This window comes from Mugil cephalus, chromosome 3, assembly GCF_022458985.1.
Source record: "Mugil cephalus isolate CIBA_MC_2020 chromosome 3, CIBA_Mcephalus_1.1, whole genome shotgun sequence".
NCBI lineage: Eukaryota > Metazoa > Chordata > Actinopteri > Mugiliformes > Mugilidae > Mugil > Mugil cephalus.
This window is the reverse complement of record NC_061772.1, coordinates 24,389,637-24,417,294: the sequence shown is the minus strand read 5'-3', so window position 1 is coordinate 24,417,294 and position 27,658 is coordinate 24,389,637. Positions and strand designations below refer to the sequence as shown.

The 27,658-nt window shown below is 40.0% G+C and overlaps 1 long non-coding RNA gene and 1 other non-coding gene across 2 annotated transcripts in view; one reads left to right on the top strand and one right to left on the bottom strand.

Annotated features, from left to right (window-relative positions):
- LOC125005414 overlaps window positions 1-27,658 on the top strand; it is a 112,817-nt gene that overhangs the window by 28,807 nt on the left and 56,352 nt on the right. The gene's annotated exons all lie outside the window — the stretch shown is intronic.
- On the bottom strand, window positions 13,256-13,392 carry LOC125006020. Its single transcript, XR_007112522.1, has one exon. It is a non-coding gene; the product is annotated as a U6atac minor spliceosomal RNA (small nuclear RNA).

Sequence of the window (27,658 nt, the reverse complement as noted above, 5' to 3'; positions counted from 1 at the left end):
ATTTAACTAATTGATTAAAACATCCAGTCATATGTACTGTAATAACATTTGCTCAGGGATGCTGCTTTCCTACTTTTCCACCTTCAGTTGCTGAAACGGCCTCCCTCTTGTCTGTAACGTGCGCAAAATGAGTTCCTGTTCAGCAGGATCATCAAGGGAACCATTTTAAACAAGATAAAACATTTATTAGCCCAACCAAAAAAAAATTCATTTGCACGGGTAAAATGATTGTCTGGGTCTGCCTCCCTGCTTAGTCTCCGGTCTAGCTGTCTAATAATTCTTCGAATGCTGGAGGACTTTCCAGACTCCGCCTGGGCCCTGTTTGCTCTGGCTGGCATTTTGCATGGTAAAAGGGACTGTTGCAATACTTCGCTATGATTGATCAGCATATAGAGAGAACAGCTGTCCTTTTGTGTTTCTGCAACCACCTCGGGGGCTGTAGCCGCGAGTAAGAAATAAACGACATTTATTGCATCATCTTAAAGCATCATTTTCGCAGGGGCATACCTAGCGAAGCTGAGAAACGATATAATTACCATGGTTTTGTGCAGCTTTTGCACTTTGTGGAGATGTGCATTTTATTATTGCGAGTTATAAGGCACCAAATCTCAGGGACATGTTTCATTACTTCTGGCAAACAATGAAATGTGCAAATTAATTTCTTTAGTTTCAATGCGTTTATGAGATACGTTAAATCCTGTCAAGGACGTAGAGTCTCTCTTCCCAATAGTTTACACCTTGAGAGTGGCATTGATACATTAGCATACCACAAATAGTATCTAAAATGAAAAGTAAAATATAATATTCATGTACCGTGTTTTCAAACTAAATGACACAATAGAGTAGCATGCTGTTCCATAACACTGGATTTTTAAGGATGAAATTAGCCCAGTAGCAGTCCATTATCTTACACAGCATGGAGCACATATTTTTATTTATTTATTTTTTTGTTCACCATCAGTCAAGGTGACCTTCCCTTTTCACTGGTGTGGCCTCCAGCCTACATAATATCAGTGCAGTAATCTAACTCAGAGGTGTCAGGAGGAAAAAAATGAGCGTTGGGGATAGTAATCGGGTGTTTTATCCCATGTTGTGTGACATGATGAAAGACAGTTGATGGGGAGTCTGGGACGCCTCACGGTCAGTGTGACCATGGCAGTTTTCCTGCACCTACACAGATTTCACTACCGTCGTCCAGTCAGAGGACAGCACTTTGACTTTTTACTGGAGTCATTTTGTGTAAGAAGTGCCGGGATAGGAACACATCCAGATGAACATTGAGCCAGATTATTGGTGTGACTGGAGGCTGGGTTGATTGATTGGGGAAGACTTATCTCTCCATAGGACTGGCTGATTCAGACGACGCTGACCAAAATACAGTTTGAAGAACACAGAGAGTAAAGAAACTGGGTGTAATGGATAACAGGGGCGTGATTGGAAGATCTTAAGTAAAGGAGACAAACACTGCCCTGACTAACTGCTTATAGCTTCCCTACAGGTATGGTGCTGAATTTGAACAACTACTTAGGAATAGATCAAAAGGTGTGCCATCAGTGTAGTTTATATAGCTGCACTTGGGCAGTGATTTGTTGCTTAGTCAGTATACAGAGAAGTATGTACTGTTTTTATAGTCATTTATTAAAGAAAATCTAATATTTTCTGGTTTCAGCTTCTGAGTTTGTTTTTTTTTTTAAGTATCTGCAAAAACAGGATGTAAGACAGAAACAAAGCAGCACACATTTAGCAGTTAGAACAATTAGAACAATTTAAACAGCTCCCACTTTAAAACAAAAATAATAATACAATTGATGTATATAAACATGCAGGTTGGTAACAACCTTTCATATATCAAATAGGCAAAGATCAGACATTGTGCTGCAGTGCTTTTGGTGATCCTAGGGTCTGAGCATTGGGACTTATGTGTGAAAAGGTTACATTCACATAGAGCCCATGCCTAATCGAGTACATCCCACAACAGGGGAGCAGAGCTACTGGGTGGAGGACGGACAGCACGTCCCATAGACTAATTAACATGAGGAGAGGAACTTTTCCTAGTGATTTCATTGGGAGGCAGGTGTTCGGATAATTTAATAAGTGTTTGCCAGTTTAAGTAGAAGTTAACTGAGAAAAATGTAATTTTAAATGGCCAGAGTTTAAAAGATGGAGCCTGATGGGACTTATATAGGAGGAGAATCCTTTTGTGTGAATTAAAGGAAGTAAAAGCTATTGCATTAGTTTGGACTTTTATTCTAACATTTGCCTATGGTGATCAACCAAAGATGGCTGTAGGGGAGGAAAGTGAAAGTTGGACCTGCAACATGTCAGAAACAGTCTTAAAGAATAACCTCAAAAATCTTAGTACTTTGATGCATGACCAAAACATGTGTGTCACATCACAGGGTGAAAGTTAACATCGAATACATTTATTATCAGCCATGTCTGGGCAAGATTCGTTTTGCTGTAGTGAACTGTCTGGAGTACTATGAACTGAATGAGGCTCAATCTAGCACAAGAGGAGGATGAATTCCCAGCACCAGGGTTTCAACTCAGAATTGGTCAGAGAAAGTGGTTTGCGGTTGGCGCTCCCAGTTGGCCTGAAATTTTCCTGATAAATGGCTGATTGCAGTGGAGAAAAAGGACTTCTTCAGTCTCGAGGTTCTACATTTCACACTCCTGTACCTCTGGCCTGAGGGTAGGAGTGTGAACAGTTCTTGTTAGTGATGGAGGCAGCTCTACGCTGGTGGATGCTCTGCTGAGAGGACAGTGGAGTCTTGGTGATCATTTCAGCAGGGGTTTGTGATCCATGGCTGTAGTGATGCCGTGCCACAAGGTGATGGAGAACGATGCAGCTGTAGAAATTGCAGATGATCTTAAGCAACATGCAGAATTTTCTCAGCCTCCTCACGAAGTACAGCCACTGTTGCACCTTCTTGACCAGCTGTGTGGTCTTCAGTGTCCAGGTGTCCAGGTCTTCAGTGATGTGGACTCTTAGGCACATAAATCTGCTCACCCTTCCCACTTGCTCCTGGATAATAAGTGCCTTTCTCATGCTCACAATCACCTTTTTGGTCTTGGTCTTCTTGGTCTCATCCGTGTGAGGTTGTTGTCCTCACACCATGCTACCAGACTGGCCACTCCTTCGTCCCCGCCAGTGATGCGTCCTATCATTGCAGTGTCGTCCGCAAACTTAATGGTATCATGGTATCATTAAAAAAAAATTAAAAAAAAGAAATTTGTAACTGCTAAAAAAAAACCAGACTGCTTAAAGACTCACTTCTTCTGGTGCAACCATGTTGGCATTGATAATACATCACAACAAAAACTTTTGCCATGAACATTTCTGGTTTGTGTGATGAATAGCTACCGGGTGTTTTCATCTCACTTTGCTGTTTATTTCATTATTTTTACAGAACAGCAAGCACACCAATCTAACCTTCATTCTTCAACAGGACTCACAGTTAGCATATAACCACACGGTCCATATACTAACAGCATGCTCTTAATCCTGTTTATTCACAGGAAGAGAAAGTCACTTTAAACGCACGTCCAGAATATCTTGGGGAAATAAATAATATATTTTTGTATTGTTGCATAATTGCCACTGGTGAATGACTGCTCTCTAAATGGAAAAAAAAAATAAAAAGTTTAGTTCTGGCCAAAGGGTGCACTTCACTCTGAGTGCATCCCCCACTGTGTGTACAATATATTTCATTAAGAGATAGAAATCCATGCAGGTCAGGGGTTCTATTAATGCTTGCACTTCCCTGAAGACTAACAACCACATACGGCTTACTTGGAAAATGCAGTTTAGTGCCCACCCACGCTGAAAGAAAGAGGAATTAGGGACCTGTTAATGCAGTGCACAATAGCCCAGCATGCTACAGCTTTTCTTCCCTCTACTCTCCACTCTTTCCTCTCTTTCTGTCTTCGTATGTGGCCATCACCCGGGAGAACCTAATGTCATGCACATCACATGTACATCCGTGTGTGCTCATTACTAACACATGAGCATATGGCCCCCCATATTAAATTCCTGCTGATGATTAATTGCAATATTTCATGTGCTTTTTCCATGGTAACAGTTTTATCACCTGCCAGATCTGTTTGTTCGGCAAGCAATAGGCTGCTGAGTAGGGCCTCTCAGATACAAAGCTTTTTTGCCTATTTTGTTTTAATAATTCAGATTTTCTTGTTACTATGCCGGATTGTTTTAATTAAGCCATAGTTACACCATATCTTTGGAAACCCAGACTCATACCAAATAATCTAACAGGCTTCCTTTTCTGTCCTCCATTTTCAATTTTAACTATCTAATCATTAAGAAAATTAGAGAACCAACCATTGACATTTTCTTCATGTACACCGTTCAGGCATAACATTATAGCCACCTTCGTCTTGTGTGGGTTTCACTTAGACTTAGACTTAGACAGACTTTAATGATCCACAAGGGAAATTACTTTGTCATAGTAGCTTCGTTGCACATAAAAGTAAACACTCCTAAAAAGCACAAGAAAGAGCAAATAAAATAAGATGATATTAAAATAAAGTAAAAAATGGTTATTATCTAGCAAAATAAGCAATGCAATCAAAACAATTTACAGAATTAGCAAGTAGCTGGTAAAAACAGTGTCCAAGGTGATGTGGTTGTTTGGCCAGTTGCATGGCAACAGCGGCATGGATCATGTCGTATGGTGTTTCCTTGTCCGCTGAGCGGGGGGATGAAAATGCCAACGGGGTTGCCCTACACAATAAAACAGTTGTGACTCATCAGAGAATGGACATGGACCTTCTGAGGGTGTCCTGTGACACTGAAGGAAAACGTATGCAAACAATGGACACTTGAATATGCATCAAAATTATATTAACTACTTAATGAACAAGGATGGATTTTAGTGTTTAGTGAGATGGAGCTTATGACCTACACTGAGCTGTTCCACTTGTGGTCTGCATGCTGCTGGGGATGGCTGCTGCATCAAGGAGTGTCATATCTATGGGCTGGGGGTGTCTGGTTTGGTCTAGCTGGATGTTACATGTCTAAGTAACATCCACACGAATGCCAGGTCCAAAAGTTTCCCAGCAGAACATTGAATTGTCACAAAATGGTCAATGTCACTGGTCAAAATGTTACGGCTCATCAGTTTTTGTGTGTCTAAGACTCAAAACTATAATTGAAAAGCCACAAACTTTAATAAAATCAATTCATGCATCACTGCAGGTAGATTATTGTCCAGTCATTACAAACAAACAGGACACAGTGCCCCAGTCCATGTCTGCTTTCACTGGCTCTCATTAAAATATTGAATTAAATCCAAAGTACTTGATATTAAAGCCCTGCATGGTCTTGGACCTGCTTACAATAGAGATCTCATTGAACCCTCTTGTACCATTAGCTCCCTTAGCCAAAATATGTTAACTATACCACAGTCTCATCTAAAAGAGCTCGATAACAAAGAAGAAATATCAGACTAACTTAATATGGTTATCTTTTCATTATCTTGGACACAGTGTTGTGTTTTAATTGAACTATCCATAACCGTTACACTATAAAAAGTCATATAGGGCTATCTTTACAATTATTTTGGGAGCATTTCATGTTTTGAGCCAACAGGAAATGAGAAGGGAGAACGAGGTGACATCAGACGACCAGGGTCGGTAGTGAATCGAACAGAGAAGCTTGTGTTCATTGTTAGGACATTAAATGCTTAGGCCACAAGGGTTCTGTTGTTCATGTTTTAGCTGTTTTTTCAAGTGGGAAATGCAGCTGCTGCCCACATTTTATCTTTTAGGGGTTCACCAAATTCTACAAATTCGACCTAAGAGTACCTACCCATTTTATTCTAGGACAGTCAACAAACCCCTGAACCACATGGGGTGTTATAATATGAGGCCCTTTTCACTATTAAAGCATGAGTCCACACAAAGAAAGTATACCATGCTGTGCATTTATCTAAAAATGGCAACATGAGGACCAAGAAATGCATTAAACACACATTTTCGCTGAAGAACAACTTGCAAAAAAAAATATCAGTACCATGTGCACTATCTGTAATTAAATAGGAAAAAAAACATGAGTACTTTGAATCCAGGGAAACAAACACTCTCAAGCTGCGCTGTATTTTTTCTCTTCAAAGCGTAACGGGAAGATTCATGACACTGAGAGGACTAACTGAATATATTTTTCTAATTCAGAACCACATTCGTCCCTCATTACCTCTTATTTTTATTTGCAAACTAGAACAAATAAACCAGAAATTATAATATCTCCGTCTGATCAGGACAGATTTGACACATCTTCTTTGTGGAGGCATCTGAGATGTTTCTCCTGGTGATTCTTTCTTTTTTTAGGCGTCAATACTGAATCGTAGTATTCTTGCCTTTGGGATTTGGCTCGTCTTAATGTTTCTAGGTTTGTCGTTTTGCCGTACACAGCAGGCATCTTTTCATTTCAACTCAAATTTTGTGACTGATATTCACTGTACTGATTCACGCTTTCCATTATTCCCGTGGACTGCAGAGCGAGTTCTTCAAGTGGGTCTATATCAAGGTTCATGGCACTACTTAATAGAGCTTTGCATTTAATAGACTCCCGGACTGCTGGGTTGAGATGTTGCCAATGCTCTATAGATTTTATGTTTTTTTTTTCTTCTTTACACAAGGAAGGACAGTCACAATTGAGCTGGTTGGAAGTACATATAACTACTATGGATACATGAACTTCTGTCACAAACTATTTGTGCATTTGTTTATCTTTGCTTCGTAAGCCAGAAAATCAGGCCTTCAGGGAACATGTCACATTTACATTTGGACGTAAATATGGTCTGACATGATGGAAATGGATGCATTGTTGAAAATTAAGTTATTTTAGAGACTCGGACACAATAATACTATTTCAGCTTCTCAATTACGTTTCATGCAGCTCCGGACTTCATCACGAGCAACTAAAACGCTGCCTCTAATGTATCTGTAAAGGGATTAAAGTGTGCTCCAAGGACTAATGAATATAACTTGTTTTGTTTTTTTTGTTTTTTTTTTTGGGTTGAATTTTTTTCTTTCTCATTAGATCAAACTAGCTATTAGTCATAATAGCTCCAGAATTTGATAAGATTGATCTTGGACTGTGTCATGCACTGGTGTATTAAATCATTAAATCAAAGAATGAAAGTAATCCAGCCGCACAAGGTCATACTGTTTTGTTAAACGTGGAAGCATTTCAGGGAGATACTTAGGTTTTCACTGGACGGTAGTTACTATTTCAGATTCACAACAGAAGAAAGACTGACACTGATCGCAGACAATCACGTCTTTACATGAAGACAGAATCTAAGAAGCTTCCTCCTTTCTTGACTTTTGCAGTGGCACAAATGTGTTTTCAGTGTGTTTGATGTCTCTTGCTGGCGCTGTAAAAATACGATTTGTGTGACCGTTGGTTTTTATTTTTTCTTGTGTGTACGTGCGTGCGTGCGGTCCAAATGTTCCCAGAGCGATGCCATGAATAATGACGAGCTTGGTCGTAGTACCTGATGCCAGAGCAGATTCTCTCGGTGCGTCACTTTCCACGTTCCTTATTATTGTTTACTGTGATGTAAATTTGAACACAGGGTGTAATTTAAACCTACCACGATGCACGTGCTGCATTTCATTGCTCGCAGTCTTTAGTTCCACTGCTTAGCAGGGGAGTTAATACATCTCACGCCATGGGAGCTGACAACACAGACGACTCCGGGACTCCAGCGTTTGAAACGTACATAAATTGTCCTCTCTGTTTCAAAGCTCCAGCAGCCTCAGCTACTGATGTGTGAATAGAGAACTTCTGCTCCGCGTAAGCTTTCCTTTTGGGATACAACATTCAAAAACTTGATTCGACTGCAACTCAACTAGTCCAATAACGAGGGAGTGGACTCTCAGTAATGAGGTCTTTTTTTTTTCTTTTTTTTTTGTTTTGGAGTGGACTGATTTTTTTTTTTTTAAAATTATACAGTGACTTGATTGAATAATCACTCTAGGCGACGTGAGTTTCAGAATAAACAAATGGGTTTATGGCTTAATTCGCACAGTCCAACTTGGCATGCTTAAGCTCTCTCGGTGCCAGATTACGAGCACGCCTTGAGTCACAAATGATAATTAGAAAGTTTCATATGAATCCTCAGCTGTGGTAGTTATCTGTTATCTTGTGTTTTATCGTTGATTGATGACTGTATTTAATCCCATCCTCGGTCTAAACACTTTAACAAATTTCGGAACAGACAGTAATAAAAAGGCTTCAGTGACATGTATTCCCCAGGTATTTAGATCAAATATTTTTGACAACACGCTGCTGTTGTATGCATTTTCTACATGTTAAGTAATAGTTTAATCTGCTCTGCAGTCTGGCAGCCCTTGTTAATGCCAGATATTGTCTTAATGAAGACAGATCTGCGACGCGTGCAGTTCTTGTGTCTCCTTCTGGTGCGGTTTCAGCGGAGTCGAGCTGAGATGTGGGGGAAAAGACGGCGAGGTGGTGGGGAAGCGATCTGTCAGGGAAACTTTAGAGGCAGTGAGAGCAACACAGACAGGCAGAGATGGATGGAGGAAATGTGAATTTACAATAAGCGCCTCTCTGAACTGAGGATGTAAATTGTGATCTGTGGTGATACTTCCATGTTCCTAACCACAGGATCACAAAAGCAAAGTCGAAGGAATAATTAGCATTGAGAGGTAGATGAACTAAGGCCAGTTTAACTAAACTTAAAAAAAAAAAGACTTGCGAGGGCCTGTCGTGACTTGTAAAACCAGCAGTGGTACCTTCAAAATTCCCTCAGACACAAACAAATACCCATCAGCTTGTGTTACGTCAACCATCATCTGAATAGCGGCGGAGCAATTTGTATGTTAAAGAAAGGAATCCAACCATGAATTCTCTTGCACCCATTTCCTGCCAACAATTTGTGAAAGTCATTGTATTCAGTCCAAGTGTTTTCCCTTTGTACGCATACGCACCCTATAATTTTGCTTCTCCCCCTATGTAAACACCACTCATTGTAGACATTTCAGCATCCTAACAAGCAGGACATTGTTTCTTTTCTGCACAATTTGTATGCATGCTGCTCAGCAAAGCAGTATTAATCAAACATAATTAGACTTTATCTCCCTAGACAAGGGTGCTCTCTCTGACAGATTCGTGACCTTCACGTAACGGTATATGATGCAGTATAAAAACTCCATGATTCTCATTAATACCCTAGTTTAAGATAAAAAAAAAATCCAATAATCACTCTTTTCGCTTTCCTTCTCATCTTCTGGCGTGCATGTAATGCTCTATCACAAATCTAAATATTGTCAAGTCTATGGTCATTGCCATTGAATTCTTTGTTTTCAAGATTATTCAAGATGCAGAACATATATTAATTAGAAGTTTAAACAAAAGAAATAAGCATGAAATCTGTAAATATTTTGTAGATGCAAATGATTGAGTAGTTTGCTTTAGAGATGTCCTCGGGCTAACCTTAAGGAGCATTACAAGTTTATTTATAAAGTAAAGTGCCAAATTGTAATAAATATAAGGCGTCTTAGTTGTGCACAGATCTGATCTTTTCAGTGTCTTGTCCACCTTGTGCCGTCTTTAATAACAGCCCGGATCAACACTGCAAGCTTTTCCCTGAATAGAAGTGCGAAAAATGTCTGTGAATGTGAAAAATGATTTGGTCACGCCGGTGATTAACTCTGTTCAGGCACCTGGATTTTTAAAAATTTGCTAAGCTTCGAACAAAGCCGCAATGTCTCTTCTCTCTTTTCTGCTTAGAAAATATCAGTGTACACAACAATCAGGGTACTGCATCTCATTTTAGCCGGCGCTGATCATCAGGTCCGCTGTTTAAAATGACAGTCACTGCCTGTGGCGAGTCATACGAGCTGCTGCTAATTAACGGTAACTTGATAACAGGCCAAAATAAACCTTGGCTATTGTAGGTTTTGTGTAATCTCTGGTGTCTGTGTTCGGGCAAAGGTTGTTTACGACGTAAAGAAGCATCGTGCTGTAACATCAGTAAAACCATAGTACAACCTCAGATGAACCATTGTCTCTCAGTCAGGACCACAATTTAAACATCAAGACATATCAGCAGCTTTAGTTTCTTAAAATCTGTCTATGACTCTGGCACACTAAGCTTAATCAAGAAATTGAGATTAAGATTGTAAGAGTTTTGATGTTTGAAGTTGTAGAACTTCTTCACAGTGGTAAATTTCATACCCAACAGCTCCAGTAGATTGAAATAGACTCCCGTAATGGACATAAGTTGTATTTTCCACCCAGTTTCCACTGGAAGTGGAAAATAATCCATTTGGCTTACTTTGGTGCCAAATTGAGTGTCCGTCTGGTGGTTGCCATACTCAGACCTTTGCGGAGGCTTTGCCCTTTGCTCAAATTCTATCAAATGTGGTTCATTTATAGTTGTAGAAGAGTTGCTGAAGGTGACCGATGGCATCTGCGTCCCATGTAATCATTGTTAGCCTGGTGTTATCCTCTGTCAAATAGGGGGGGAAAAAAGGATAGAAATTTCACATTTCTCCTTTGGTTTACTCCAGTTTACTCAAACATAGTAATAGGCATAACAATAATCATTTTTGACTCTGGGGAAACATTCTCTGAGGTCCCTAGATGTCTCTAGGCACCAAGAGCATCCACATAAACCTTATAATTGCGGAGCATTTACTTTTGGTATGTCTTTCAAGGGTTTAACTCGGGAGTTCAAAACTCCTGGGAAGTCCTTTCAGGGCTACCCTTTTCCACAAATTATTAATGGAAACACACATGTGGGTCTTTGTATTCCATACAAGATGTATCATACGGGTCGTCATGTTTTCTCACCACCTCTGCCAACTGATTCACAAAAAAAAAAAATGTATTGCACAGCATTTCACCTATTCCACTTTAACCACGTCCATTTCCAATTTCTAACCAATCACTAGTAGTTGTTGGACACCACACAAGAAAAAAAAAATCTTCTCAGATGTGTCGAGAACAAGCTGCGAGAATTCCCAAAGGAGGTCTGCGTGAAAAGAAATTCTCTTCTCGTGGAATATGCTCTCCACATAAGACCCGTTCTTAACCATCTATCAGTTACTAGGTGTCACTGTATATTGCTGCACAGAATTCCAGGAGGTTTGACCATTTAAAAACCAATCTGACTTCTTACGGTATCTTATCTGAACCTTATTTTGGGCATCTTGCTGTTACAAAGCACCCTGTTAAATTAAAAACCTGGTATGTACCTTGGGACTCTTCTTAGCTGTTGAAACCGGAGTTGAAAATTCGCACAAATGTTGTTTTTTTTTCCATCTAAGTTTGGCTCACTGATAATCCTACTTCTTCAGGATAGTTAGTTCATTGTGTGCTCACTGCTGTGTTCATCACTCCAGCCTAATGGGGAACAGGCCTTTGTCAGACCCGAGACCACAATGAAGTGAGAGGACGACGAGGACTGGTGATATTGCTTGCTACACAGTAAAGTGGATGGCTGGTTGTGTTACGGTTGTGTTATTTTGTTCAGTCAGGTGTTACCCAGCTGCGAGCTTGATGGAGAAAAACGCACTTTAATGAGGGACATGTTTTCAGGGAAATTACTGCTAACCAACCATGTAAGGCATGGTGATTGAAGCACATGCACTAAGTGTCTTACAAACTTATTAGCTTTCTCTGCAGTTTGGGGTTTTGCAGCTATTAACTATTCTGTTTCCATGTGGTATTTATATTGTATTATGCCAAAATTAGTAGGTCTTGTCCATGAAACATCAAGAAATTATTCTGACTTCCCATGTCAAAACGTCTGCACGTCCGAAATGTGACATTATCTTTATTGAGTAATTTCTAATCAAATACTTACAGACTATCAGTTAATTTAGTAAGTGTGTTTTAAAACTAGTTAAAGCCTTGATGAATAGAGAAGTAAAGTTTGGACAAAGTGTGTGTTCTTAGTTGTGGCCTAAACATACGCACCACCAGCAGCACCTAAATAAATCAACTCCAGCTCTGCATTTCAAGGTTTCCATTCAAGCAGAGCCTCATATAAGATGTGTTTTTGTCCTTCAAGGTATGAAATGAAATGAGATGAGAGAACTGCATTCCTAGACCCTGATTCTCCCTAAGAATCAGAAATAAATGATCTGAGAAATTTTTAAAACCGTTGCCTTTGGCTATGTTGCCTTGACGTTGTTCGGTAAAGACAGGATATCTGCTACACTCCCTGAGCCATAGCCCTATTTGACAGAATACATTTAAAAGTAAACCTAAGGAAATGAGGGAAAATGAAATTTACTGGTTTATTATTGAGGGACTCATTCTAGTGCTCCCTGCAGGTAATATCTTGCCTCAGTAGCTACTGGAGCTATATAAGACCTGATTTGACAACCTGAAAATCTTTATGTTATGTGTAGCATTACTGTTTATCTATGTGTAAAGTGGTTACATTTCCACACACCAAGCCCCACGGATCCGATCATGCTATGGATTCCTACATGATGAGTCCAAGCGTTTATATTTGCCAGTGCTGCTGCATTACTGCTTTGAGCTCTCAGCTTCTGCTTTTATTTGTGTGACCAATGAACATGGAACATTAAAAAAAATACTTATATATATATTTTTTTTTTTTTAACGTTTTCGGATACAGCAGAGAACATGTCTGTGAAGGTTCTCAGTCATTCAGATCATTTCAATTTTATAGCGTCAATAACAGTAATAATTGTCTCAAGTGCCTTTACAAAACCCGGCTGAATCCCACAGAGCAAGCACAAAGGTGATGTGAAAAGGAATAACTCCCTTTTAAGAGGAAGAAACCTTGAACAAGAACCTAGCTTACATGGAGGGACCTGTCTGCCTAAGACTGGAAAACTAAGAGATGCAACGAAGTAGGCGGCAATGTCTTAACCGCATACGTGTTTCAGGCATAAACATGGACACAATACATGTCAAATATGTTTTTTTCAAGGATGTTTTCTGTCATTTTAGGTAATTTATATAATACTGATGCGTGTTTAAGTGTTTATTTTTCTGATTTTAGTTAGTTACTTGACGTTATAGAAACAGGACGTGACATTGTAATTGCTACAAGTTGCCATGCCAACTGCTCCTCGAATCAGTCAGTAGGACAGCAAGAGCTGGAAAAAATAAACAACTACAGAGTTTTAATTAAACGAGTGGGTCACCAGTTTCCACATGGCTCCACTCTTGCGCCGTACCGCACAGATTCCAAAGTCACAAGATGTTGCTGCCCTTATCTCCGGGAAAATAGCGTCACTGCGGCCAGTGCAAGGGAGTGGAGACGCGTCGTCCATATTTATTCAGTCTGTGGTTTCAGGCCACAGGGGCCATTTCCATCCGTGTCAAGGGGAGTGTTAACCTTCCCTCCTGTCATACAACACGCCTCATCCAGGTGGTGGTATAGCCAAAACGTTAGAAGAGATGTTTTTGGATGTAGCTTGGAACATAAACTGCAACAGGCTGTATGCCAGAATAGTCATTGTTGGTAGTGTGATAATAAATTCACACTTTTGCTGTTTTGTTTCCCTTCTATCATTTCTCAGTTTTCTTTCTGAGATTTATCCTGCAACTGTTTTAAATCTCTCATAAAGCACTTGTGAAGTGAGAATACCTATAATAGCTTTTTTAATCCACGATTTAATTAATAACCATGATGAAAACTATAGTGTGATATTTACCGAAAAGCATTATTTCTCTTTCTCAGTACACGATTCTGTAGCCTTTGTAACTAAGAGAAGAACTTTTTTTTTCAGAATCAGGCATGGATGGACACCTGCAGGTGCTCAGTGTCTCTAAAATTTTAAATTGAGATTTTAATGTGCGAAGACTGTCAGAGAATTAACTCCAGCTCATCGGTCTATCGCCAAGCCCCCTGGTCTGCAGCGCGCAAAAGCTTTTAACCTCACAGAAATGGTAATATAAGATGTAAGCTGTGGAGAGCAGAGCTACCAGGCAGCCAGATGCTAAACTTAGAGCCAACATTCTTGTCCCCGAGTTGAAAGTAAACTGCCTAAAATCCAGTACCCTTCAGTACCCTTCCCAGTGATGTGCTGACTTTGAGCATGAAAAAGTGATTTCTAAACGGAAAAAACATCTACTCAGATTCAAAGGGTTGAACTATCTAGGAAGTGTAGGAAGAACATCTGCTTTGACCTTGTGTGGCATCAAAAAGCCCATAAATATTAAAAAAGTCTGTGTCGGATCCTTTGCCCTCGACAGCGCTGGGAAAGGTCACAGCCCAAACGAGTCTAAATCTGTTTTCTAACACCAAAACTGACACCTTGTGTATAGCGTGTAAGGTCTCCGCTTGAGCAATGTTATTATTATCATGCTGTGCAAACTCACAAGGACCCGAGCCGCGCAGCCTCACTGTAAAACAAAAAGTTTGATTCGCAAAATAATCTGAAATAAACATGATGTTTTTTGTTTTCATGTAAAATTCTGTTCACGTTTGGTGTCGTGCATAATGCATTATGTACGCGGGCAAAGGAATAGGGGAGTCCCTTGCAGAGCAATGGCCGTGAAAATATATATTGCAGGATTGCCCCATAAATCACACATGTATGTCATCAATTGTAATGACACATATACATAAATCCTTCTTTTTTATATTGCATTAAAGTGTATTTTACTGTCAAGAAATCTGTATATTCTAATTTAACACAAGCACATGGCACCCAAGGAAATGCAGGGGCAGAGAAGAGAGGAAAGACATTTTATGAAATGCAGGAGCATCTAAGTCCATTGTCAAAACCAGTAAGAGCTAATCGTAATTGATCCTCACGTAGCAGCAACACTCAAGAAATCCATCCATTGATAAACACTTTGTTGAGAAAGTCACGCTGTGGCTCCAGCAGTGGGTTTTCGTTTCCATTTGTGAAAATGAGCCAGCAATTTATTTCTAATCCAGAAATGGTAGCAATGGGCTAAACACAATAGTGTCTGCATTGCTCCCTCAATATGATTTATGGGACAGAATCTCTGTATATTTCTTTGGCGATAATAAGAAAATACAGCAATAAATCTGGAAATGTCAGGCAATTTTGTTATCACCTTGTTGGAATATCTGAATACATTAGGAGAGGAGAGGAAAGGAGAGGAGAAACGTTAGACATGAGACGGCTGGTGTTCAGCGAGAAAATGCAGAATTGATGGACGGACCCGATTGACGTCTGGACGGACACATGGACGGAAATGTAGTCTTTGTCTGTCATCTTTTTTTGAATATTTATGAGCTGTTAAACCCTCAAAACAAATTTCTCTTATTTATTACAGATTAGATGATAAGTAAAAAAAGAAATATAATACTTCTAGATTTCCAAATTGATAATGAAAGTTATTTTTAGTCGCAGCCCAAACACAAATAAAAACCTTTTGTTGTTGCAGAGGCGCAAGGTTTTGCATCGCAATAACAGAATCAGTTCTATTGTGCAGCATACCATCATGTAATTATGTATAATTACTGTGTAATTATACAATTATGGTTCTTGCCGCAGTGACACCGAATAGATGCAAAAATTCTTGAAGAGGTACAGCTATTTATGAGTTTGTCTCCCTGTACGGCGGGCGCTCAGTAATCACTTAGAGTAAATGAAGCCCACATGCACGGTCTTGTTCCTGGACATGCTTGTCATCATTGCAAAGGTCATTGAAGCTCCCACCCTGCCGCCCCCACCACCACACCTCCCCTTTGTCTCTCTCGCTCGCGCACTCACACACTTGCACACATAAGGAGGAAAGAGCACACCAGGAAAGAGGTTGGTATGGAGATCACTAGCTCATTTGTCTCTTTATCAGACTGTGTCTCCCTCTCTCCAGAGGAGGTGTCTGTTTGAAGAATGTGCCACGGTTGGGAGGATGAATTTGCATGATGAACTTGGAGTTTATTTATTTATTTTTCCACCACCAGGCAGCAGCAGCCCCACCATCATCCTTCCCTAAAACTGATTTCCATTAGACTCGGGGCAGCCGCAGATTCTTTTGTCAGTTAAAGGGAATGCTGTAGATAATGATTGTGCCCCTTAAGCTGTCGCACGTGGAAAAGCAAAGATTTGTTACACTTCTGCCGACAAATTCTCGGTGTTGCATTGTAAAGCATGAGGAAGCACACATTAGGGTAGCCGTCCACCGGCAATATCCATAAAATACAGAAGAACGCCTGTAGAATATAATATGACGTAGGCGCGTTAATAGTGAAATACAGTCTGATTGGAGCAGTCGAGATCTGTTTCACTTTGTCATGTGATAAATGTGTCAACACAGGCGTCCAGGCTAAGCATCTCTTACTTTTTTCATTAAAAATGGATCCTGTAGATGGAGGAGCATTACTCACCAAGAAATCATTTTCACAGACGTTTCCACAGTTTCAACAATACTCAAGCCCCTACTTCAAAAACCCTGGCTGATGGCTATGACGCTATAAGATCATCATAAGACAAGGAATTACTTTGTCATCTGCGCCATAAATTTAGAAGGATAAGTACAACAGCATCTAGAGCCACTCTGAGAATGACATTTGCGGTAGAAATCATTACAACCACTCAATTTTAGTTTACAGCACCTCTGTATATGTGACATATATGGAAGAAAAAGAGGAGAGAAACCATAGGAATGATATAAGATTGTGGCACCCACTTGATGACAACATCGATTAGTATCTTTTTACGCAGACACTTGTTGTCTTGTGGCGGTATAAGATGTTGCCGAAGCAGGAAAAAAAAGAGAAATAAAAAGAAATTCAAATTGTTTAGTTCCTGCGACGGCCCATGAAGACGACCAACATACTTGATGAATACCCGTGAAAACCCAGATGCCAGTATGAATAGATGTGTGATCATATTTCTTTGTCTATCTTACAAATACAATTTTGTCTTTTGCGAATGCGTGCTGCAGAGAAACCAATGTGATTTGACACAATGGGCTTGAAGATTACATGCTGGTTTCCCGGACAATAGTGTGGAAGTTTAGCAAAGGTGGTAATAGTGTTTGAACTAGGGCAGCAGGATATTGGGAGGAAAAAAAAAATCATTGATTTATTTGTTTTGTCTGTGCTGTATTTTTTTGATGTGAAGAAATACAGGAACGGGGTATGTCGGGATGTTCCACATGTTCGCCGCATTGTCCGTTTCTGTACACTTTTGGTATAGGTCCAAAGCTGTCACTGCTTCTTATTCCCTGTATCATTCTGAAGAAAAATACAATTTACAAGTAACGACTTCTGTAGGACTCCGATGTCCCGCTGGGACTCACATTTTCTTCACAACCCCGGGGTGGCAACTTAGGAAAGATATTTGTGGGGTGGTATAAAATACTGCTGCTAAAGCGATCTGACCTTTTTCTTGAACGCCTCTTTGGTGACGGTGTTAATTGGCAGCCCTGTGGAAAATGATTGCATCTGTGATTTCTTTCTGCCATTCTCATAAGATGTCACTAAGGCACTTTGTCAGTACTTTTGGACAGCGTCCATATCTGGCTTTGCACTTCTCATAAGATACTTTTTGATGCCAACTTAAGTGGTCAGACAAATTAGTCCTGTTGCCATTGCTGTTTTGTGGAAAGAACTCCAAGACACTCCTAATTTTGTACCTGTTTTTGTTCAACATCCTCCTTTTTGTAGCCATTGATGTAGTTGACCTTTTGCTAAACCCCGCCCACAATCGGTCATTGTCCAGTCATACATCCTAGCAACCATTAATATGTAAACAAGGTCTGTCAAGCTGCCGACTTAAGCAAAATGGTGAAGAGATTTGTCTATGGAGTATCTAAGTTGGACACTACCCAAAGAGTTTGGCTGGGGGAGTTGTGTTCTTTCCGACCTGAAAACACAACAGGAGCGGTGACTTAAGTAGAAGGCCCCACTCCCAGCTAAATCTCAAAAAAAAAAACAAGCATACATACGTCTGCTCCAAGGAAAGGCTAGAATGGGTTAAAACATAGTGATAGCTAGCTAGGTAACGCTGAGCAAGCAAGACCCTCATATATATATACAAAACTGTGTATCAAAGTGATGGTTACTATTGGTGAATATTAGTAATATTAGTGCCTCACTAACAATAGTTTACTTAATGTTAGCTAACTAGCTAGCGAGTTCACGTTACCTAGCTAACGTCAGCCGTTGCTGGGAACTCTCTCTAATGTTATGTTTCGTCAGTTTATATTGATGTTGAACATAGAGTCCCAAAAGACAATTTAAACTTATTTTGTTTTCATCTTTCATGTAGCATTTTGTGAATAAACATGCCTACTCTTGAGGCTGTGCTCGTTGTATTTGGGCTTCTGTTTTCCCCTTCTTTGCATATTTTAATATTTTGGATACGATCTGGGGGATATTGCACAGGTGTTGCTCCAAAAATGTTTGTTGTTCCTCGCCATGAGACTGTGCTAAGGCTCTGTCAGCGTCAAGAAGCTTGACACGTTAGCAACAGTAACTAAGGGGGGCGGGGCTTTTGGGAAAGGTCAGTTGTTTGGTTTACTGTGAATGTACATTAGTCTGGAAAATGAAAAACATGGACATTTTACTTTTGAATCACGCAGCAAGCATTCAAGTTTGAGCTACTTCACATCACATGTCAGGAAGAATTTTTTCAGCTGGAGCTAGTCTAAAGTTTTGTTCTTTTTATGCAGTTTCTTTTGTTTGGTTTTGTATTCTACTGAGCTGGCCAGTTGAGCTATCTGATTTCCTTAAACTTTAAATCCTCAAATTAAGGATGAATTTGCATGTCCTGCATATGAGAAAACATAACATAAGCATTCTCACGCTCAACCAGAAAATGTCAACGTTAACTTTAATCTGTTCCTCTGGGAACTGACGTTTGCTGTTCTGAAAGCAGCGATGGGCAATTGCAAATAGATTTACGAAGGTTTATGAATCAGTCAAGACACGGAACCGCACAAATACAAAGGGAAATACGCCCTGAAATTTCTCATTAATGATTCTCACATATGTAATCCATCTGCATGTTTACATTTGCATGCGCATCGCCCAAGCACCGTTGATGTCTCCTGAGACCTAATTTATGAAGCCTGGGTTTGCAAAACGATAAATAAATAAAAAAAATCCTGATGGGTAGTTCTATGAATAAATTGCTGTTTGTAAAATTTATTGGATGTGACATTGTAATGTGCTTATACAGGGATGTGGACACGAGAGTACACGCTTGAATGCAAGCAGGTGTGTTATTGACCGTTTGTTGAATAGTGAGAAGGAGAGTGTGTTAAGAGGAAGGACAGTGACAGCAATGGGAAATGAAGTCTAACTTAAACTTTTTCTATAAAACTGCATTTTCTTTTTCACTTTACTCAGTCATCGCTGTTATCTTGGAATCATACCCTTAGTTAGTAGTGCTTATTTAAAATTATGCCACTGTTTACACTACTTGGACCCCTCTCGTCGGCCTTTTAGCTGAACATGTTATCAGCAGCAGAGGGATTTTATGTTATTATCTAATCTGAACATTTAATTACACAAATATGTTATCATCTAGAATGAATTAAAATTTTTAGGTCAAACTGATCAGCAAGATCCAGGAGAGGCCAGCTCTCTACGTTGGTTTGTAGCGCTTCATCGTGTCCTAGTCTCCCAGCTAATAGTGTCTCTTCCGGTTTCCCTGAAGAGTTATTTCCTTTCAAGCAGGGAACGTGCCAGCTGGCTGCCGGCTGTAGTCTTGGAGGTGTGTTCAAGGGCGACTTTTTGGCCCAGACACAGGGAATGCGAGGTGACCTCACAGTCAGCCTTCGGTGCCGGTAGTCCTTTGATGCCGGTTTGATGTGTCCGTACCTTTACAGCGCAGTAAGTCCTTCTTCGGCTTCTATTATTATTTCTTTTTATTTCAGTTTTACTTTTGTAGCATCAGTAACACTCCAAATTGCCTGAAGCGTCTGGTGCAAGCTGTAAGCAAGTTTAATCGGGACTCTGGACACTCAGTTTTCTTGTGCAATGAATGACTGTTGGCAACATCGTGAGCGTAATCAGTTTTGGGTTTTATCTACGAGCTTAGTTGGCAAAACTTTGCGTTGTTCACAGTGTGCATAATCATCTGATGGACCGATGTACGGTCATTAGATCCTAGAACTCCTGTCACTTATCTGGTTATTCTACTGTTACAACTGACAGGACCAATGAGTTATGAAAATAACACTGCGCTTGAAATAAACCTCCGTGTTCCTTACTAGACCACAATACATAAGACTGTTCTTTATTCCATTGCCAGGAAGTGTAAAGGAAGAGAAACTAGACCCTTTAGTGTAATGAAACAACTGTTCCTGTTTTGCATTTGCCTCATTTCTTTGTAATTCTTATTTTATTTTAAGTATGGTGTCTTTAAAGTAGCCCAGCTGTTCAGAGTCATATATTTCCCAATTAGAGTTTGTATAATAGCATAGAAGAATTATGGTTTTATAGCCTTTCTTAGGTGTCTGTTATTTAGAGTAAACAAAACACACCAACCATGAACACAAGTAGCTCCTGTTTAGATTGCACAAAATGACTTCATGTAAATAGATAGCACAATGGCTTATGCAAATGATGTAATTTATGTAAGTTTGCCTTAGTGCTGTTCATGCTGTTCATCCGTGATTGTAGTGACATCACACTCTATGTCCTATTTTCTACAGTGGACCAGAGTAAAAGCTAATCAAAGTGGTTCTATCACTACTAACTTTGATATATTAAATGTATCTACATACATAATGTGTCATTACCTCTCTATTGCTGCTGGCGTTTTAATTTACTGTACAAAATCTAATAAATGTCTATTCACAGAAATCTATCCTTTTACTAATTTTCCAGCTCCTTGGCCACACACTGGAAGACATCCACACAGTCTATTGTCTATTGTTAACTGTGACTGCTTCCCCCTGTGCGACACAGCTGTCCCTTTTTCAGTTGTACACCTTGTTATCTTGATTGTGTGAACCTGCCTATAGCTGAAGTCAGCTAAAACAGTAATTGGACACACGGAAAAGTTCACATTCCTTCCAGCCATTTGTTTCACACCTTTCCATTATTTATGTTCCCTTATGTGTGGAATTCCCTTTGATAGAACAAATCAATGAACACTTTCTACCCTCAAAGACGGCAAAGACAGTATTGACAGCGCAAAAGAATAGGCAATCTTGAATTCTGTTTGGGCGATGGTACCTACACAAGTGGGAGGAAAAAAAATCTCACTGTACTCAACGTGAAACAGTGTACGTGTTGACTTTGATCCTTGCTGAGGTTCTTGCAACCTGGATGGTCTTACTGCAAGGGAGCTTTACAAGCCTTACGCCCGGCCTATCCGAGCTATACCGCAAACCTTCACGGTTTAAGATCTATCCACGTTGAAGTGGCATTTTCCTTTGTCCTGTTGTTTTTCATCGAATGAAGGCAAAAAAAAAAAAAAAATTGACAAAATAAAAACAAGGCCACTCCCAATCCACAGTCAGCATCGTTATTCAGACGTAGTTCTTGGTTTTGATGAAATCTCGAGCCTGAAAAGCTTTATTTACTTGAAAGCATTTCTCAGACTTGATATTCTGGTATGTGGACTGTGGTAACTGAGTATTCAAACTCTCTGTAGCCTGTTGTGTGAGTGCAGCCATTAAAAATTCTCTTTTAATGTCCTTTGCAAATAAAACATTGTGTTCGGTTAGTTTTGAAGATCTCCATGTCTCCATGTCTCCGTCTTTCTAGTGCACTCCAACTGATGCAGCCTGCACTTATTGATCATTGCACTAAAGCATTCCCTCTTGCAGCAGAGCAAGGACTAGAGCTCATGATTTAAGAATAAGAACTTCGTTCAAGTTCCAACACATGTTTCTTTTCACTGCTTTTTATTTTCCCCAGTGTTCTGCAAAGTACTATCACTGATTGATTGTGAGTGAGATTTCTGGATGATTGCTGTCCATTAAATCTCCAGTGTGTAGGATACAAGGGATTCCATTGATAGAAACTGAATAGCATTAGCATTGTTAATTCTGTTTTCATAACTGCATAAACAGTCATGGCACAGTGTATTAATTGTAACTATGTACTTTCGTAGCATAGGATGCGCCCTTCAAATCTGGATTGAGTGGGAGCTCTCTTCCATTGAGTTTTTGCTGTCTTGTTGCTATTGTAGCCTTGAATGGCTTAACACCTGTGCTAGACAGAGCCTTTCATGTTTTTCTGATGTAGTGGCAGCCTCTTTGTGTTCGTCAATACTTTTGCAAAGGGAAGGGTATTTGGTTTATTGAAATTTGGCAGGTTTAACAGTACTACAATGAGTATTAAACATTTTACTCTGGATGACACTTAGAAGTATGTCCCGATCGAGTCTTTTAGCCCCCCGATATGATTAGGATGTTTTAATATCAAGTACTGGCCGACCCGAGTCCTGATCCAATCTTAAATGAATACAATTTCCTCTCCTTGAGATTCATAAAGGCTTTTCTTATCTTATTTGTATACTCTCAGATTACGTATGCACCCTGTGACTGTATTAAGTACAATAAATAAGGCTGTCAAAGTTAATTTAGTGTTGAGAGGTTAGCTCATACCTTGGCTCCAGAAGTTCTACTAGATAAATTGTTCTCTACTCCAGAAAAGCGCTGGTCATCCAACCCGACAACGCTGTGTTCAGTGTTGTTCCGGTGCAGCCTTTACTTCAGTATACTTGGATGTATTCCATTTTTTGATGTATTCATTTTTTGTATGCGGCGAATCAAGTTGGTGCGTTTGAGTGACAATCTCGTACTACCACTTCACTCTGGAAAATGGTAGTTGGACATTGCAAAGTAATTCCACACCGCAGGCATGTTGTGTGCCACATGATTTTGCTGCTGCTTCCTCATTTATTTTTTTTTTGTGTCAACTATGACGCTATCAAACAGACATTTTAACAGAGGAACTTTTGACTCCACATGTACAGGGTTCTGGTCTTAAGACAGACCTAAAACAAAGAGCTGTAAAAGATGCGGCTTAAGCCATCCAATCATTTGAAAAATGCCTATTTTTTGACTCTTCCTTCATTATCTCGTGTTTAGATGGCTGCAGTTCTTTGTGTGATGGACTTGACCAGTTGTTAATATGTCAACTGCAGGCTGTACAAAATGCAGCAACCTGCCTCTGACAGGAAAGAAAACAGTGTTATCACATCTCTCCCGTACTAGCCTCCCCACACTGGCTTCCAGTTTATTTTAGAATGCAGTTTAAAATTTTATTACTTGTTTTTAAGAGTCTCACCACCTTGCTTGTCTGAGCCTTGCACGTCCACACATTCTGACCAGAGCACTGAGGTCAACAAACCAATTTGTGTTGGACTTCCCTATAGATCCAGGCTCTACAACAGAGGTGATGGAGCCTTTACAGTGGTAGCCCCCCAAACTATGTAAAGTACGTTATTATACATGTTACTGTACAACAAAATTACATGGTTGGATGGTGCAGCTGTGAACAAGCGTGCCGCCACTGTGGGCCAACCTAGCACCCAAGTTTTTGGAGAGGAAACCCACGCAAATACAGAAAGCCCGGGATTCAAACCCAGGACCTTCTTGCTGTGAGGCTGTGACCTGCTTAGAGTTTGGGGAAATTTGAAATCATTGCTGAAGACCCATTTCTTCTCTCTGACCTGGTAACCGGATGTTGTTAGTGGGTCCTATGGGTTGAGAGGGTGGGCCTCTGTGGATCATCCCACAGATACTTGATCAGTTTGGGATCTAGTGAATTTGGAGGTCAGGTCAATACCTTGTGCTGTTTGTTGTGTTTTCTTTTTTTTTTTGAGTTGTTCTTAAAGTTGGCTACATCTTGCTGGGGATGTCTGCTCCATGAAGGAGTGTCATTGCTATGGGGTGGGGCTGCCTGGTCTGGTCTAGGTGGGTGTTACAGGTCTAGAAGTTTTCCAGCAGAACGTTGCATTGTCACAAGATGGACAATGTCATTAACGCGTCGTGTCAGTGATTTTGATGTTGTGTCCGATCAGTATGTTCTTGAGGTTTGAAATAAACAGGAGGTTTATGAGGCAACCAGAGCCTGGAACATCCATTAGCGACCACTTGTTGTCTGCAAAGCAATGGGCGACTTGCTTCTATGTGGATGAGGCCTTGGTGTAAATGATGCCATTAGTGTCGACGTTTTTGTGTGTCTCTGTGTCAGGCTGCATCCTTCGGGGGTTGGCTGCTGTCATTGCTGTCGGGGGGAGGTGCCTGGTCTGATCTAGGTGTGTGATACATATCTATGATACAGCCATGTGAATGTCAGATCCAAAAATTTCCCAGCAGAACACTGTATTGTCACAAGATAGTCAATGTTACTTACTTCTCCTGTGTGTGATTTTAATGTCCTTTTTTTAAAACTCATCTTAAGACCCATTTGTATTCCTTGGCGTTCAACCCAGCATGAGAGTCTGCCCTGGTCTGGTGTTTTTAATGTTTCTTATTTTCCATTGTTTTTATTGCTTTCATTGTTTTATTGCTTTTTAATTGTTTGTTTTATGTCTTATGCTCTTATTTTACCCTTGTACAGCACTTTGTTTTTTTAAAGTGCTATAAAAATAAAGCTGAGTTGAGTTATGCTTGATAGGTGCACATCAGTAAATATTTTGCACTAGAGAAATCTCGCTTGTCCAGTGGCATCCATGTTGTTGCAACCAATATCCGCTCAGTGGCGCTTAGAAGATGTGCATGTCTTCATCGCTGTTGCTCTTCTGTCCTTCACTGCATGAATCTCGTCCAAACGATTTGATTGGCCCGGGCATGGGTGCTTCAAGTTGGCTTCCAGGCTATCACTGCGGAATACTGGCAACCAAACTAGCCAACCTGTCAGTTAGATTTACAAAGTAATCGTGTAATAAACCCAAAATCTCCATTACATTACACGAAGGCAACTTTGCAGTTTTCTTACGTTTAATGCAGATATCCAAAAACCAAGCTGAAACCTGGGCAACTGTGCTTGAAGAGTTTGTTGAAGGTGTTTCATCCGAGTAGCTTCTTCAGTCCAAGTGCAGATAATACAACGCAAGAATATGCAGAAACAAACAGAAGCCATATGTTATCTCTTCAACGGACAAAAAGCTTTGGAAGCGTCTCCCGTCGCCACCTTCTCTGCCTCATGTTTAAAAGCAGATCCAGGAGGACTTCAGGTGGCTTTGCTGTTGTAATCCTCATATTAGTGACACTTCATTTGAGCCCTTCTCACTAATCTCAGGTAGCGGTTACACTTAATGATTCTCCGGTGCCCTCATTCTGCTTAAGTAAATGGGAAAAGGGGAATGAGACAGACAAAGAGGCAGAGACAAAAAAAAAAAAGAAAAAAAGAAAAAAGAAAATCGAGTCTGGCGAGGGATGAAGCTCTGGAGTCGCATAGCAGGGAAACAGTGCCATCTGTTGATGCTGTTGAGGGACGGTGCAGTGCACCAAAGACACAAATCAGAGGACAACTTTCATGCGTGCACCTGAAATGCACTTTTTAACAAAATCACTCATCTATTCGCGCGCCTCTTCTTCTGAAGACGGATTTGAGACAATCGCATAGAAATCACATTCGTCAGCTATAATGGAGCAAAGGGAAAGAGCTGCATATGGCGGAGAGAAAATGAGGCACCAGTGAATCTTTTTTAATTGATCAGTCTCTTAGCAAAGCAAAGGGAGAGGGGGAAGGAAAACAAACACTCCAGAAATGTTGATTTGGAACAGACACTTCAGAGAACAGATTAGACTATCTAATTATCATCTTTGCCTTCGGATGACGGCTTTGATGTGAATGTGACTGCAGAGTCTTTCCCTTCACTCTGTAAATAATGAGAATTCTAATTAAGGGACGGAATAATCGCGGGGCTCATGGCCTTGGTTTGCTTGTTATTAGGGCCGCTTAAATCCTGGGGGATGGACAGCGGGCATTTAGAAGGGCAATGTGGAGGGATGTTTGTAATGTGTGGTGTTTTTTTTTTTGCGTGTGTGTTTTTTTTCTCAAGGAATTAAGAGTGTTGGCCGATTTACTGGCAGGCCGGCTTTTATGTTGTCAGTAGCGATGGAAAGGGCTGTCAATCATCTTAGTTATTGAATAAAAAGGATGTTGCTGTAGATTTAACCTCACCTCTGGTTTTACATGATTAGTGTATCTCATTAGTGTTTACTTAAGGATTATGAAAGCAGAGAAATGCGAAATGCCAATGCGTCTGCTACAAACATTCAGAACGAGTCCTGCAAGCAAGCAATTTTTAAGATGGATGGGAATACTGTCAGGCAGAAAAGAAATATTCACTTGTCTGTTGAAAAATAAAGCACATTCAGTCAAACTTCGTAATTATCATTTTTTATTTAGGCTGGGAGGGGTTAATGAGGAGTCTGCTGTGGCACAATGATAGCACAAGGTGATGATGGTGGAATTTAACTACGTATATTACTCTGCTTAAATACATTCGTGAGGTTCCTGGAATTTAATCTAGGTGTGCACATCCATTAAGCTTCCCTGTCAGGTTATTATAAAAAGCTTATAATTTTATGATATTTGAACACCAAACTTTCAGGATACTCTGTTCTCGGCTTAACATCCAAAATCACTTGCAGGCTCTAGTTTCAAGGTGTGAATGGGGTTGAAACTTCTTGGAGACAGAAGTTAAGACTTTACTGTAAATTGATGGCAGATTATATCTCAGTACAGTCTAACATAGATGACTTCCTTTACTCCTCTTCTGTCACACCATCTGTCTTCTCTGGCTAAGACTTGGACGTTGCCATCTTCAAAGGAGTGTCCTTTGTCCTTCGGGTGCAGGTGGACCGCTGAATTGTTTCCTAATGAGCTGGCTCTCCTGTGTTGGGACATGCGTTTGTGGATGGGTTGTTTTTTTCCCCCCAATGTACAAGTCTGTACATTCTTCTCTGCAGTTAACAGCATACACTACATTGATGTGTTTTCACTTGGGTATTTTGTCTTTGGGGTTTCTGTCTAAGTGTATTACCAGGTTTGAAATAAACAGGAAAGGGGTGTTTCAGTTTATTATTTTTCACAAACTAATGCTTTTGGATATATCATGACCTGGATGACTGAGAACCTTCACAAACATATTGTTTTTTTATACATACATTACATATATTACATTAGATCAAGCATAGGGTCTGTAGGGGGGAAAGTGGACCGCCAGATGGTTAAATTTGGTCCACCGCATGAATTTGTGTGAAAATTACATAGAAGATTTCAACAGCGGACAGCAATGAGCCCAAATTGCATTTTTAAGGAAAGTTTATTTACCTACTGAGACTTGAGCTTTAGTTCGCTATGCATTTTAATTTATCCAAGGTATTTGGGATTATTAGGACCTTATGAAAACTAAGTATCTTCTTTGAACAGGGCAAGTAGGTTTTGGAAAAAAATATGTTCTTTTATGTGTATTTTGTTAATGCAACAAAATATAAAACTGAACACGGCCGTGCAAAGACAGAATTTGCTAATTAGTGAATATATAGCTCGTAAGTATTGATAGAATTTGTTATTTTTGCGTCTGTATAATTTCATGAGGTTTTGTACATTTTTGCTCTTTTTTTGCGTGATCAGAATGAATTCACTGCAATGCCCGCTATCATGTTTTTACACCAACGAGTGACTTGTTACAAGGATAAGTTAAAATGAAGCAGAATAAGCTGCAACAAACCTGAAACTTAATGTCCCCATATGTGGACACAGGGTCTTAGGAG